This window comes from Equus caballus, chromosome 17 (genome assembly GCF_041296265.1).
Source record: "Equus caballus isolate H_3958 breed thoroughbred chromosome 17, TB-T2T, whole genome shotgun sequence".
NCBI lineage: Eukaryota > Metazoa > Chordata > Mammalia > Perissodactyla > Equidae > Equus > Equus caballus.
This window is the reverse complement of record NC_091700.1, coordinates 82,986,550-83,000,963: the sequence shown is the minus strand read 5'-3', so window position 1 is coordinate 83,000,963 and position 14,414 is coordinate 82,986,550. Positions and strand designations below refer to the sequence as shown.

General features: G+C 38.5%; 1 protein-coding gene across 2 annotated transcripts in view; it reads right to left on the bottom strand.

Moving 5' to 3' along the window:
- GPC5 (glypican 5) overlaps nucleotides 1–14,414 on the bottom strand; it is a 1,274,841-nt gene that overhangs the window by 570,078 nt on the left and 690,349 nt on the right. The window lies entirely within an intron of this gene.

Below are 14,414 nucleotides of genomic sequence, written 5' to 3'. Positions count from 1 at the left end.
CGTCAACCACTCGGCCATGAGCCAGGGCCCTAATTTGTAGTCTTTTTAAATATTGCAATATCTTTTCCTTTTAAAGATATTTTAATTTATACTTTTGTATTATGTATGCATCTTTGGAAATCTGAACATATTACCGCTAGTATTTTTCTTTTTCTTTTTAGCATTTTATTCTACTTCCACTATTATATTTAGTTTTTTCCAAATTTCTTTTTTCTATCTGTTTTGATTTCTTTCACACTGAAGACCTTCCTCAAGTATCTGGTGATCTTTGGCTCTGTTTATATTTAAGAAAGGAGGCTATAAAAGTTGATGACAAGCCTTTTTGAGAATGTAACTTGATAGTCCTCACTGAAGGGTCACTGGGTGAGGCAAAGGTTTTTTGGAAGGATTACCCATGTCACACTCTGAAGAGCTACTCTTTGGGGTCGTCTAGATTCTCTGAGGGAATAATCACCTAATCTTATGTCTAGGGGTACTTTTTTTGAGGCTGGCTTCAGATAATTGGGAAGCAAAACGAAAAAAGGGCCTAAAGGGCAATGTTCAACTTATAAATATTAATTCACTATACTAAGGGGTGCATTTACTTTCATTTTTCCCTTAGCCTGGATGTCGAGAGTCTCTATTATTCAGTTTTTCCACACAGAGATCAAACTCCTGGTTTGTTTTGGAAAGAGCCAAAAGAAAGAGAAATGGAAGCTGGTATTTGCCTAGTTACTCAAAGCTGAGGAAAGGACCTGGATTTCTCAGATGTCCATGTATGGACTTTTGGTAATTTCCATTGCTCATAGATTTAACTGGTCCAAGTTCAGGGCCTTTCTTGGGATCCTCCAGATGAGTGTACCTGGTATCTCTATATAACATGAAGTTCCCTTTGCTGCTTAATCACCACTCTTAGTCCTTCCAATGCTCTATATCTTTTCTCCCATTGTTTGAATCCATATCTTGGTTAACACTTTGTCATTTTTATATGCTTCAAAGAGGGGAAAGAGATTATGTTCGATTAATCTTCCATAATTATTCAGAAGTGTTAAAATAATCTCACGGGCTGGCTCCGTGACCGAGTGGTTAAGTTTGTGTGCTCCGCTGTGGGGCCCGGGGTTTCACCGGTTCAGATCCTGACGAGATCCATGACAAGCAGACATGGCACCGCTCATCAGGCCATGTTGAAGTGGCGTCCAACATGCCACGACTAGAAGGATCTGCAACTAAGATATACAACTATGTACCAGGGGATTTGGGGAGATAAAGCAGAAAACAAACAAACAAAAAAATGATTGGCAATGGTTGTTAGCTCAGGTGTCAATCTTAAAAAAAAAAAATCATGGTGCTGGCTATTGGGCTGAGATTATTTAAAAAAATGATAATAAAAAGTAAAATAATCTCAAAGTTGTAAATTTATATTCACTTGAGCAAATAACCATATAAACAAGAATCTCTGAAAAAATTTTGTCATGGAAAAGTGATAGATCTTCAGAATATTAATTGCTCTTCTCTTATAAACTCCCTTCATGATTCTATCATAAGCTTAAAAATGCACTTAAAATGTAATAGTGGCTTTCAAATTTCTTTTTATTTTTGAAATTCTATCCAGTGGATTCTTAGCGTTCAGCTAATCCTCATAGTTAGTAATTTAAGTTTTTAAAAGGAATTTTAACAGAAACATAAGAAAAAATAAAACATGACATTGAACCTTGGGAAAAGGTTTATGAAGGCACTTTGGGGAAGAATTTAAGATCGGCATTAGTTTGTTTTTCCAAGAATCGCTCTTTTAATTTGACTAGTTTATATTATTTTGCATGCATACACATATACATTTGAAAAATAATAATTCAATTCTCTTGAGTAATTTTGGTTCCCTTTTATATGTATCCAGAAAGCAGCTGGCAAAAGTTCATGCCTTTTTATTTCAGGTCAATTAATCAAAGTTATTAGGCTCCACTAATCATTTACAGAACACTAAATTGCTTAAAATTCAACAACAGCTGCATTTAACTTCAAGACCTCCCCCTGGATATTCTAAATTCCAGTCTTTGTATAGATCCTGAGATCAGATGCAAGTTGTGAAGCAACATCTACTTCAATGATGTTCTCTTATCAAGAAAACAAAAACACGCTTAATATAATACAAATACATTCACTGAAGTCAAAGATATGATTCACGCAGAATGCAAGCAGCTAAGGGTGGCACAACAAAAATAAGTCTCTGCCTTCAAATAGCTTAAAGTCAGATAGGAGAAGAGATGTGGATACATCATAGAGTAGATTAATGCCATGAGTAAATCCAAGTAATAAGGATTGTTATAGTCAGGATAGTCCAGAGTTATTTCCATTTGGGAAACAGTGATAAAGTCAGGAAAAATCTCGGGGAAGGGGTATTATCTATGCCTGGCACTGAAATTACTTAGTAGGCGATAGGGTAAGAGGTGGTCTGGGGCTACAGAACAGGTATCGAAGTTGGAAAGTGCAATTGACAAAACTGGCTTGTAAGAATATTATCACTCCAGGGGTTCCTAAGACCACCCTCAGTTTAGTAATTTATCAGGATGACTCACAGGACTCAGCATATAGTCATTCTCATGGCCATGACTTATGACAGCAAAGGGATAAAGCAAGATCAACAACTAGAAAAGACACACAGGGCAGTCTTCAAGTATCCTATCTTAGTAGAGCCATCCAGAATGTGCTCAAGTTCTCCAGCAACAGAACTGTGACATGTATGAAATGTTATCCACAAGGGAAGCTCACCTGTGTCTATGAATCCAAGGCTTTTACTGTGGATCAGCCATGTACACACCTTCTGTCTAGTACATACCCAAATTCTAGACTTCCAGGAGGAAGGCAGGTATTCAGCATAATCCATAGTGTTTGCACAAATATTTTAGGCAAGTGAGCCACTTTTATCAGTTCTTGGAATGGTGGGAACCCTCATGAAATCCAAGTTACCATAAGCCGGCCAAGGGCTACCTTGCAAGCAGGCCTTTCTAAGGAGAGCAGTCTCAGGCCTGCTGTGTTAGTTCTTGTCTGCATGCTTATTAATTACAGAACAGTTTGTTAAAGGTCTTGAGAATCAAAAATCTAAAAACGTTTCCTGAAGCATTCAATCTCATTAATCTAATTTTGATACCAATTTGAAAATTGACAAGAAAACTTCCTACTCTGCCACAATAGAATTCTCTAAAGGTTCATTTGTTACTCTCTATTGTTATGAGAAAACAGAAAAGAAAGGTCTTGGTCAACATTAAGATTACTGTTATTATTATTCTGATGGCATGACCAGTACATTAAGTTTTCTTTCATCAGTTTGTCCTGTAATCATGCAAAAAGTTCCTTTAGCGTTCAGATTTTCTTTAAATAATTGTAAGTTATCATTACTTGTTTATGCATTGTGTTCTGTTTCAAATATGAAAACAATTTTCATAATGTTGTGAAACTAGGGTTTGATAAAAGTTGGATGTGTGTGTACTGGATGCTTATTTTTTTCATGTCATAAATTGCTTCATAATACACTTTGGTTTTGCTCCTTTGTTTATTTCTTCTCACACTCTTGGAATGAGTGTTCACCTACAAAGTTCGTGCAAAACGTTTCACAGGCGTAAGGCCAAACTGAAGCCAAAATGCCCTCCACAACATTCTATTGATTGAAGTTTATTGTTGTTTGTTTTTTTGCTCAAAATTTTGATCTTTCATGAACTACTTTCAAGTATGTTGTTAACAAAGCTAGCTTTTGTTAGATATAAAAAGCTCTTTTCCAAAGTCTTCCTTTCAACCTAGGTTTTACCACCATCCAGAGTCATAATTACATGGAATAAAGTATCCAGGGGTTATAGAAAAAAATGTATTAATGAGGTTTTATCTTTTTATGTCATATGCTGACAACTTCAAATTTATACCTTCTATCATTCTGACTGAAGAAATAAGATCAACCTGCAGAAGCACTGTGAGTGCTTCTGCAATAAAAAATGGTGAATGAAGGAAACTTTAATAGAATACAAAAACATAATTATTTCCCTAAATAGCCAATTATAAATTGTCCTGCTGATAGAAGACCCTTGATACTCTCTTAAAGATAAAGTTCTTCTGCTGTTGCTAGTAAAAAAAGTACAACCATGAAGGAAAAGTTGACCCCTGATGTTACATCAAATTTACTTTATCTCCAGAATAGGGTGGGAATAAGTTTGGCTAAAATTACTAGGGTGTAACTAACATGATTATTTCCACGTGTCAAACACCAGAAGAAGAAGCCTTTCAAGTTTACTAGGTCCAACTTTCATAAAATAGAATGGCTTTGAGGTCAGGTGTAAAGTCTCCTTTGTGCTATTAGTCTTTATCTGAACAGAAAATTGTCATTTCTTTTAGCTTTGGCAACAGGTTTTAATTGTCACATTTCCTGTAAGAGTAAGTTACACAAACAAGGGGAGAATGTAGATGGAGAAAATTGTATTCAAGATTTACAGTCCTCATAAAAAAAATCTGCAAATACTACTTCAAAACATTTTTCAACAAGACTAAAACAATTTTGCAAGTATGAAAATATTGTTCTACTGCCCAATATCTGGCACATACTGATATTTGACATAAAGGTTATTATTCTGTTTGTGTTTGCTGAGTGAACACATGCTAATTTTGCCATATATACGCTAAATTTATAATACTTGAGAAATAGTTTAACTCAGCTATCGATTCTATTAACATTCAAAACTCTAAGAATTGTAATTGGAAAACTCTTAACATGAAACATTCTTAAATTGGGAAATACTCTCTAAGCAAAATAAAACCATGCAAGAGAATATGGGAGTGTCTAGAAGAAAAACAAAGGAGGGGAAAAGAAAACATTCCTGACAAATCTTAAAGATGTCAAAAAAAAAACAATGAAAGGAATGGAAGAAATCGTTTCACTTCTGTGAAAACCAGCTTCATTTCTTAGTTTCCCCTTAATATTTCTAATAGTTTTTGAATTAGCATTTTCTTCTTTGACCACTTATGCTTTCTGCTTCAGTGTTTTCTTCTCTTAATTTACTGTAACTAAACTTCTTCTCTAATTATTTCTATCAGGTCTCAGTTCACGTGCATGTCTGTATTTAAACAACTTCAAATGCATCAAGTAGTACAATCCCTCAATTGTAAAAAGATATTTTAAGGCATACTTTAGAACCAGTTATTTGATGATATTTTTGCCTTCCATCTTTCCCTCTAACCCAGTGAGCTCAGAGATGACAATAGTCCAAGACTCCTGTGCACATGTGCAGAGAGCTTTTCTAACCCTCTGATACAGTGACACACAGCACCTAGAGATTACAGAATTGATTGGAGATACCACAGGAAGATAACTGCTTTGCCACAACACAAAGAAAGTGTCGCTTCACTGCACAGATTAGCTTTGGGAAAACAAAAGGAGATAAGAAAGTTTCTGCCAGCTAAAGGTCAAGAATCCAACTCATTTACTGGCAACACTCAAATATCATGCAATTCATAAAATGCATCTGCTTAACTGCTGTTTAAGCTGTATGGATGATACTAATAAGACACTCAAGAGTCTATTACATTGTTCAGAATTATAACGTAAGTGTATATTTTTCTCTAGTGAGTTTAAGGAGCTATATCTTATTAGCAGGAGTGAAAGTGTTCCTGAGTGGTGTCAAGAAATGGAGAGGCATGGGGCCGGCCCCGTGACTGAGTGGTTAAGTTCCTGCGTTCCACTGCGGCGGCCCAGGGTTCAGATTCTGGGCTCGGACATGGCACTGCTCCTCAGGCCACATTGAGGCGGCGTCCCATATGCCACAACTAGAAGGACCCGCAACTAAGATATACAACTATCTACCAGGGGGGATTTGGGGAGATAAAACAGAAAAAAAAAAAAAAGAAATGGAGAGGCAGCCTGTGAGCCTGATTCTAGCTGAGATAGTTTACAATGGAAGCAACATCCTTTATAATGGAAGGAAAGTCTCATCATGCTTAATGGAAAGAATCAGGACTAAAATATAATGCTGACAATACTAGAAAGAAGAATCAATGGCAGGAAAGCATATGTACAGTGTAGCAATAGTGATTAGGAGAGATTTGATTCTGAGGTATCAATTTCAAGTATAGCTATGAGGTTAACCTGGCCCCGAGATCCCTGCCAAATGCCTACCTCAGTGGCGATGACACAGAATCATAGGAGATCAGAGAGGGGATTGTGGCTACAATGCAGGAGGGTGTTGGGTAGATATAAGATCATGTCTGATAAATCTCTACCTTCCATCGCTACAATTCCATGAGTCTGCCTGAGGGAATCTATCTGTGCCAAAACTAGGAGACAGTACTATGATTTCTTACAAGGGTAGATCTTATTTTATTCATCATTAAAATAATGCCCCTTAGCATAAACGCCTTATACTATACATAGGACAAAATAAATGGCGTGAAAGGACAGTGTAGTCTCAGAAACAGCTCAGTCTGTGATTGGCCAAAATAAGAGAATAGCCCTGAGAAATTAAGTGGCTTTCCACCCTGGGGCAGTCATAATATAAATTGTGTCTTAGCTATGACTGAGCTATTAGAACAATAGTTTCTTAGCTGTCAAGTCCTCTAAGACAGACTGCCAGGGCTTAACTCCTTGCTTTGATACATGCCACTATACAATCACTTATCAGTAACAATTGTGAACTAAGTTACTTATGCTCTTGCTGCTTTGGTTTCCTCATCCGTAAATTGATGCTAATGTTAGAATCAGTGCCATGTGATTATTTTGAGAATTAACATATGAAGTGTGTAGAATACTGTCAAATATATAATAAGTGTTACATGTCTTGTTAGCTATCATTCCTATTACTATTACTGGAGCCGGGCAGGCAGGCTATAGTACTAAGCAGTGTCGGGCATGGTTACAGCGTGGCTTTATGGATGTCATATGAAATAGTCCTGGAAAATGGCACTGGCATTACTACTTATTTGTTATGGGACCTCGGTTCAGATCCTTCATTTTTCTGAACCTCAGTTGCCACATCTATAAACTGCAGAAAAATAAAACACATAAAGAGAAGCCAGTTGATTTGTACTGTAGAAACTCAAAAGTGTCTAAAGATTAGCTTCACAAGGGGCCTCTGGAGAGGATGGCATTGCAGATTAGATCTGAAAAATGGGTGAATTAGGGAGGGTGAATCATGGAGTTAGATCCCCAGTCCCCTTCCTCAAGCCGTTAGCCAGGTGACCTCCCTTCTGCTTGAGCAGGAAGCTGGACCTTTCCCATGCAGACAGGTTGAACCAGAAGTGCTCCAAAGTGAGGTACACCCCTTGCCAACTAGAGGCAATGGGAGTATTTCTTTCTGGTGAAGCTCTGACAAGCTCCTCAAAAAGGCCAACAACAAGTGACATTAAAGGGTCAGGATATCAACAATGTCAAGATATCAACAATTGAGAATTCTACCAAGGTAGACACAGATTCTAGTCAGATTTTCAGTGTACTCTTTTTAAGTAGGAATAAATGTGTTACCAGACAGGGAAGGAAATCACTAACGTTGAAGACAGAAATCCATACAAAGTAAAATTTTTTAAAAAAGGAATTAATATTTGGGGCCAGCCCCATGGCCTAGTGGTTGAGTTCAGTGCACTCTGCTTCAGCACCCCAGGGTTCACAGGCTTGGATCCTGGACCACTTATCAGCCATGCTGTGGTGGCAACCCACATACAAAACGTGGAGGGGAGATTGGCACAGATGATAGCTCAGGGCAAATCTTCCTCACCAAAAAAAATAAATAAATAAAAGAATTAATGGGAAAGAAAATGCAAGGAGTAGAATAAACTGCAATCAAATTAATATTTTAATAGACAGGAAAGCTTGACAATATTAGTGGTATAGAAAAATATACTTTGACGTCCATTTAAAGTCAGTCTCCAAACTTATCTTCCCTGTCTCTTTCATGGCTTGATTCCCCCCACCTGATAGTGTGTTTAATCTTTATCACAACCCTGTAAGTAGATTTTATTCCCAAATTACAGATGAGAAAACAGTCATGGAGAGGCCAGTAATACACTAAGGTCACAGAGTTGCTAAGCATCAAAAAACAGTATTTTAACCCAAGAGGACTGGTTTCAGATTCTCTGTTCTTGAACACTTTGCTCTGCTGCTTCCTCTCTGGCATACTAGCCCCTGAGGGTAGAGACCCCCCGAGCTGTGACATTTCCAGTGCCCAGAGGCCTGGCTATACAAGAGGATGTGGTGCTCCTTACATGTTTGTTAAATGAACAAGGAAGACAAAAAGAAAAGCCAGTATTTATACAGAACACTACCATGTTAAACTGAGATTATTTATGTAGTCATAAAAATATGAACGTTAACCAAAAGTATTCTATAATTGTAGGGGTGTGATGTGGAGAGAGGCAATATGTAAGTGGTAATAAGATAAGAGACCTAAATCCTTATAGATGAAGGCAAGAGAAAGATGCATACCATTGGAATACCCAGAAATAGTGGTATTTTAAGGCATGTTGTTGAAAAATAAAAAGGTGAATGCCAGAAGAATTTTGAGAAAAATTCGCAAAATACTGAGAATCATTGCCTGTGGTGTATGAGCGTCAGGGCCGGGGTAAGGGAAGCAGCTGCTGGTAAAATGGAGCAACCTCTTGACTCAAGACAGTTCCTCTGGAGTGCCCAAACCATTCTCAACACAGTACGAAAAAACAAGAGAAGAGTACGTAGAACTAAATGCCATTTCTCACAGGAGCATTGGGATGATTATAATAAATAGTCATGGGGGCCAGCGTGGTGGTATAGTGGTTAAGTTAGCACTCTCTTTCAGTGGCCCAGGGTTCACAGGTTTGGATCCCAGGCGGGGACCTATGCATCACTTATCAAGCCCTGCTGTGGCAGCATCCCACATACAAAGTAGAGGAAGATTGGCACAGATGTTAGCTCAGAGTCCATCTTCCTCACCAAATAAATAAATAAATAAATAGTCATAGAAAGTAAAAAGATCATATGTTTATTATGAACATGCTTCCTTTAAGTAAGCCTGAGGATGATATAATTTCATTGTGGATTTGGGTTTCCAAAGTCAGACTCAATTTCTATTTCCAGGTTCTGCCCCAAACCTTTTACAAACAAAAATCAACAAACTGCTTTAGTGTTCCTGAGAGGCTTTTTGCCTAAGGATTGCCTTTCTAATTAAGCCCTCCAACTCTTTAAGATGCTAATTTTATCCATTAACTTGGAGATGAAGTGGTTTCAGCTGTTATCTGTGAATCACAACAGGGTTTGATCTACAATTTCAGGAAAGTTGGATTGGAAAATTTTGCTAGTTTTTATTAAGGAAATTTGAATATTCTTATAGCACGAAGTTTTTTTTTTTATAGACAGAATTTTATAGACTGGCCCAAGGGGAGGAAGATGATAAAAGGAGATCAGCAGCTAAGCTGGGGAGGGGGCAAGGGTGATGAAGTGGATGAATGAAGTGCGAGTTCTCTGGAGCACATATGTGGCTCTCCATCCTTACAGAGCTCATCATGGAGTGAAAGGAAAAAAACTATTAAGAACTATAAAGTTGAGACTTCTTGAAATGTTACCTAACATTAATATCACTTCACCATATCCATGACATGGCCTGAACCAAGACTGAAATAGAGAAATAGACTAGCAAACGGCACACCAATCTTAAAAATCAGTTGCATCCCGGATCCACTTAATTCCTTTAAGGATTAAACAAGTCCTAGGCCCCTTTTTCCTCTTTCTTTGCAACTTGGAATTCTTGACCTCCAGACACCTCAGTTTCTGTTTGCTAAAAACAGGGTTAAAAATATTACCAGTCTCATGGAATTGTTGGGGGGTAAAATAAGGCATTGTATGCTTTTTATATGTTGTGTTATTGTTATTAGAATATATTTTACCTATTTGATTATGGGAAGGATAACTGAATTCTTTGGCATAACCAATGTCAAATGTTAAGCAAGCTACTCTATAACCTACCTTGAGGGAAACGGCTCATGAAAGCTTGTTATCACGATTGTACAGGCATTAGAAGTATGCTTTCTTTCAAATTTAAGTGGCATGACCTAGGAAGTGGAATTTGAAGAACTCACTCTTCATGCCTAAAAGAGGGGAAAATTGAGGATAACCTGTCTCAAAGAAAAATTGCACTTGACAAAGTTAGACAGGCAAGGAAGACTTTATTCAAGACCGTTGCAATAGGGGTCAAGACTTAAAATTGAGGAGAGAGATTGAACTCAACGTCACTGAAACAACAGCCCAGAGAGTGTTTAAGCATTGAAGTGAGCAAAAAGAAAAGAACTGGAGGATGGACCTTAGGGAGAGCAAGGTTAATCAATGTGATTAAGCCATCTGTGTTTGCTAATTGGCATTTACCTTAAATTAGGCTCCTACTCTCCCACAGAGACTGGGAGATAGTGCCCCTCTCTTTCTTGATGATTACATTTCAAAGGGATGGCTCCCAGATCCTTGACAAGACAGTCCTGGGTTGTAAAACTGGCAAGAGGCTAGAGAAGATATTTATTTCAAAGGGGTAGAGGAAGCATTTACAGTTGAAAGTTTTCAAAAGTAAATGCTCTAAGAGAAAGGAGGTCAGGGACCTATAACCAAGAAGAAACCATCTGAAGTTCAGTCAAGCTGAAGAGACTGTTAAGGCCATCTCATCCCCTGAAGGAATAACCATTGCCACCTTTAGGAAAGGTAGTTTGTGTTGCAGTAAAGACCACAGGCTCTGGGCCTGAATCCTGGCCTCTCCACTTACCAGCTGGGGGACTGTGGGCAAGTCAGATAATCTGAGTTTGAGCCTCTTTGTTTGTAAAACAGCAACAATAACAGTACCCACGGCCTGGCATGGAGTACCTACTCTTTAAGTATTAGCTATCATTATTATCATCTGTTGTCCTTTTCAGTATCATTACTAATACTTATTTTGCGCTTTAGCATGTTTTTATGCAAAACACTAGGAGGGAGAAGCAAATTTCCACCAGTTAAAGATAACTAAGCACCCAGGCTAAAGGACATTGGTCTGGAGGAACTGCCTGTCTGTCTCTCCATAATGAGGCTCCCCTTGGAAATTTCTTGAAGCTATAACTACCTTAGGACTTGTGTTTAGGAAGCTCGAGCCTAGTATTAGATTGTTTGAATGCTATTCCTCCCAAGAGGATCAAAGTGCTGGGACCCCATACCCAGGCCCTCTCACCATGCTCTCTCCTGTAGGGCCTGACAGCAAATCCTGGACTGAGAAGGGGTGACCAGAGATCCCTCAGACTGAGTCCTTTGCCACCCTTGCCAACTAGGGTTCAGCAGGAGGGAAGACCTGCACCTTTAACAAGCACGAGATCCCCTGGGGAGTGCCATCATCCTTCCCTTCCCACGGTAATGCCTGGCTTTCAAATAAACTACTGTGCTGTAACCGACTCCTAGAAAATACTGTAGGAGAGCCCCAGGACAACAATGAAACAGCAAGGGGCTGAGGCCTCCAAACAGTTCAAAGAATCCAGTACTTCTAGAGGCTTGCTTCCCAAAACAACCATGACCGTTGTGTTTGGTGAGGATGAGCTGTCACTCCCCTGCAGGCACAGAACTTCTGCAGTCACCAGTTCATAATCCTTTCTCGAATTTCAGATTGAAAAGGACCCCAAATCTATGAAGGAGAAGCAGCACGAACTTCACTTTCCCCCTAATTCCTTTGCCAAATAGCAAATGTTCATGTATTAAAATTGCCTTAATTGTTCCAGCAACTAGATTCTCTCAAATTAATTTAAAAATCCTTGTAAAACTTTTAATGGAAAGAAACTTGTGTAAGCTGTAAAAAGAGATGGAAAAGATATTCTAAACCTTGATAGAAAAAGATTTGTTAGGTACGTTTCAGTCACAATTGTGCCTTCACAGAAAGATTTTTTTTTAATTTAACTTTATAGACTCCCACTCCCTGTTTTCCACACAGATATAATCATCTGGTAAAATGATCCTTCACTCAGTTCGGCAAGTCCTCTCGCAGGGTTGAAAATCAGCAGTTCTAGAGGTAGGAAGTCGGCAAGGGTCTCGCTGGTATTCTAGGAGCTCAACGTGTAGACAGGACTTCATTCCTTCCAGAGGCTCTAGGGGAGAATCAATTTCCTTGACCTTTCCAGCTTCTAGAGGCTTCCAGCATTTTTTGGCTCGTGGCCTCCTCTCTCCATCTTCAAAACTAGCAACAGAGGAGCTAGTCTTTACCACTTCACTAATTCTCTGGGTATTTCTTGCCTCCTCCTCTCTCACTTTATAAAGACCCTTGTGATCACATTAGGCCCCTCGGGACAATCCAGGATATGCTCCCCATCTCAAGATCAGCTAATGAGTAATATTAACTCCACCTGCAACCTCAAATCCCCTTTGCCATGTAAACTAACAGATTCACAGGTTCTGTGGAGAGCCATTATTCTGCCTCCCATAGAGGGGCTGGGAAAGAAATGTGGCCGAAGGATAAGAGCCTCTCAGTCTCACCTTCCAGTAGAACCACTTAGGCACACAGTGTTGCATGAATTCTGAGGGGCACTATGATCAGGATGATACTCAACACAGCAGACTGAAGCAGCTGAAGGCTTGAAGTTAATCACTGACCTAAATCAAGGTCCATTTTAGGTGCCAGGAGTCTAGTGTTGAGAAGGATGAAATTAGCTTTTTAACAGAATAAGGCTCTTCAATGGACACTTAAGTGATGTTTATAAAGATGAATGAATTATGTTTAAAAACAAAAGTGCTATTGGTTTTCTATAGTGCTATGCAAAAATATGGATGAGTCCTACGTACTTTTTGGACTTTAAAGTAATTTGTAACAAACCACCAAAATTTAATAAATCAGAAATATTGAATAAGCCCTAAAAACAGAAAGCAAGGCAGTATATAGAAAGGATAGCACTTGAGCAGCCCTTGATTTTCACATGATAGAAAGCAGCTGGGCAGAGTCAATAAGGTGGAACTACTGTGACCAATAAAATAGTAACACTCCTCTAATCACGTATGATTGTTTTAAATCTGTGATCCTAGCAATATGGAATCCACTTTAGGCTTTTACAAAGAAGAGAATAAACAGAAGATTACGATCAAATACATCAATAAAATGTTCTAGATAATGGAAGTAAAATGTTTTACATCTGTCATGGAAAGCTCCAACCCACAATGGAGAATTAGAAGTTCTGTCTCCCTAAGAATCTTACAGCGTTTTCCTTTATAAAGCACTGGAATCTTCCAGCTGTAACTTCTGAGACACACTTAGATCTGTCTAACGGAAGCAGGACTGTATAAAAGGACTGTCAAATGGAATTCAACTGACCTGAACTATTTGAGAGTTGGATTTTTTTATTCTTAAGACCATAAAGGAACTCATTACTATCGTTATTGGGAGAACCGACATAACATTTCTGTTGTGATTTTGGAATGCCGCAGATTATTAACTTTTTGATGGAAGGTGTTATAACACCCTCTGTTTTCTAAATGTTAGTTCAAATAATGGCTCTGCCAGATTATAGAGTCATTTCAGAGACAAAAGCAGAAGTTTTAAACTCCTTAAAAGGAATTATTCACTAGACAATGATTGTTGTCAAGCAAGATCAGGCCTCATTTTCTGACATTCTCAGAGGTAGGTGTTCCATAGACAGCAAACATAAAATTTTTCTGTTCCAAGGCATTCTTTTTTTCCCTATAGCCAGGTTGTCCTTCTGTTCACCAAAAATTATTCTGTGAAATAAAATCTGTCTTCTCAAGTTTTCCATTCAAGAAACTGATTTGTAAGCTCTAGGAGGATGGGAAGTTTGTTATATATATGTTTGATACAAAGGAAAACACCTTGAAAGTGTACAAATTTATATTTAGCAACTACAGGGAACATCTGTAAACTAAGGGACACATCAATTATTCAAGGCAATCATAAACAAAACTATTCCATCATTTTTCTGAGAAACCTGAGCTTTGAGATAGGAGAGAGGTCTCTCCCTCTCCTTTGGGCTGGTACAGAGGACAGAAGAATTGCGGTTTATATCAATTGGATTCTTGTTAAGATTATTCCCCTTGGTGGTGGCTCAACTACAGCTGAGAGAAACCTCTTTCACTATCATCCCATCCATCATTGATTCATTGGATACACTGCCAAGTAATTTTGCTGGTAGAGGCTAGGAGTGATTTAGTACAGGGATGTTGTACCAAATGTTTAACAATTAAGCCGGTGAAGGAACCACCCAATTAGAATGGACCCTGACAATAGTCTAGAGTGCTGAGGTCGCCTGCTGGGTCAGACAGTCTTTAGGACCAGGACCAGAATAAGGTCTTAAGTGAGGCATTAGGGTTGCCAGCGCACCCAGAAGACATTAGTGGAGCTTAAGGCAGCAGCTACTTATTGATACGAAGTATTCCAATGTTTTAATGACTAGTCCAAACAAGCTGAATATAAGCTCCAGTATAAGCAAAGAAAAATTTA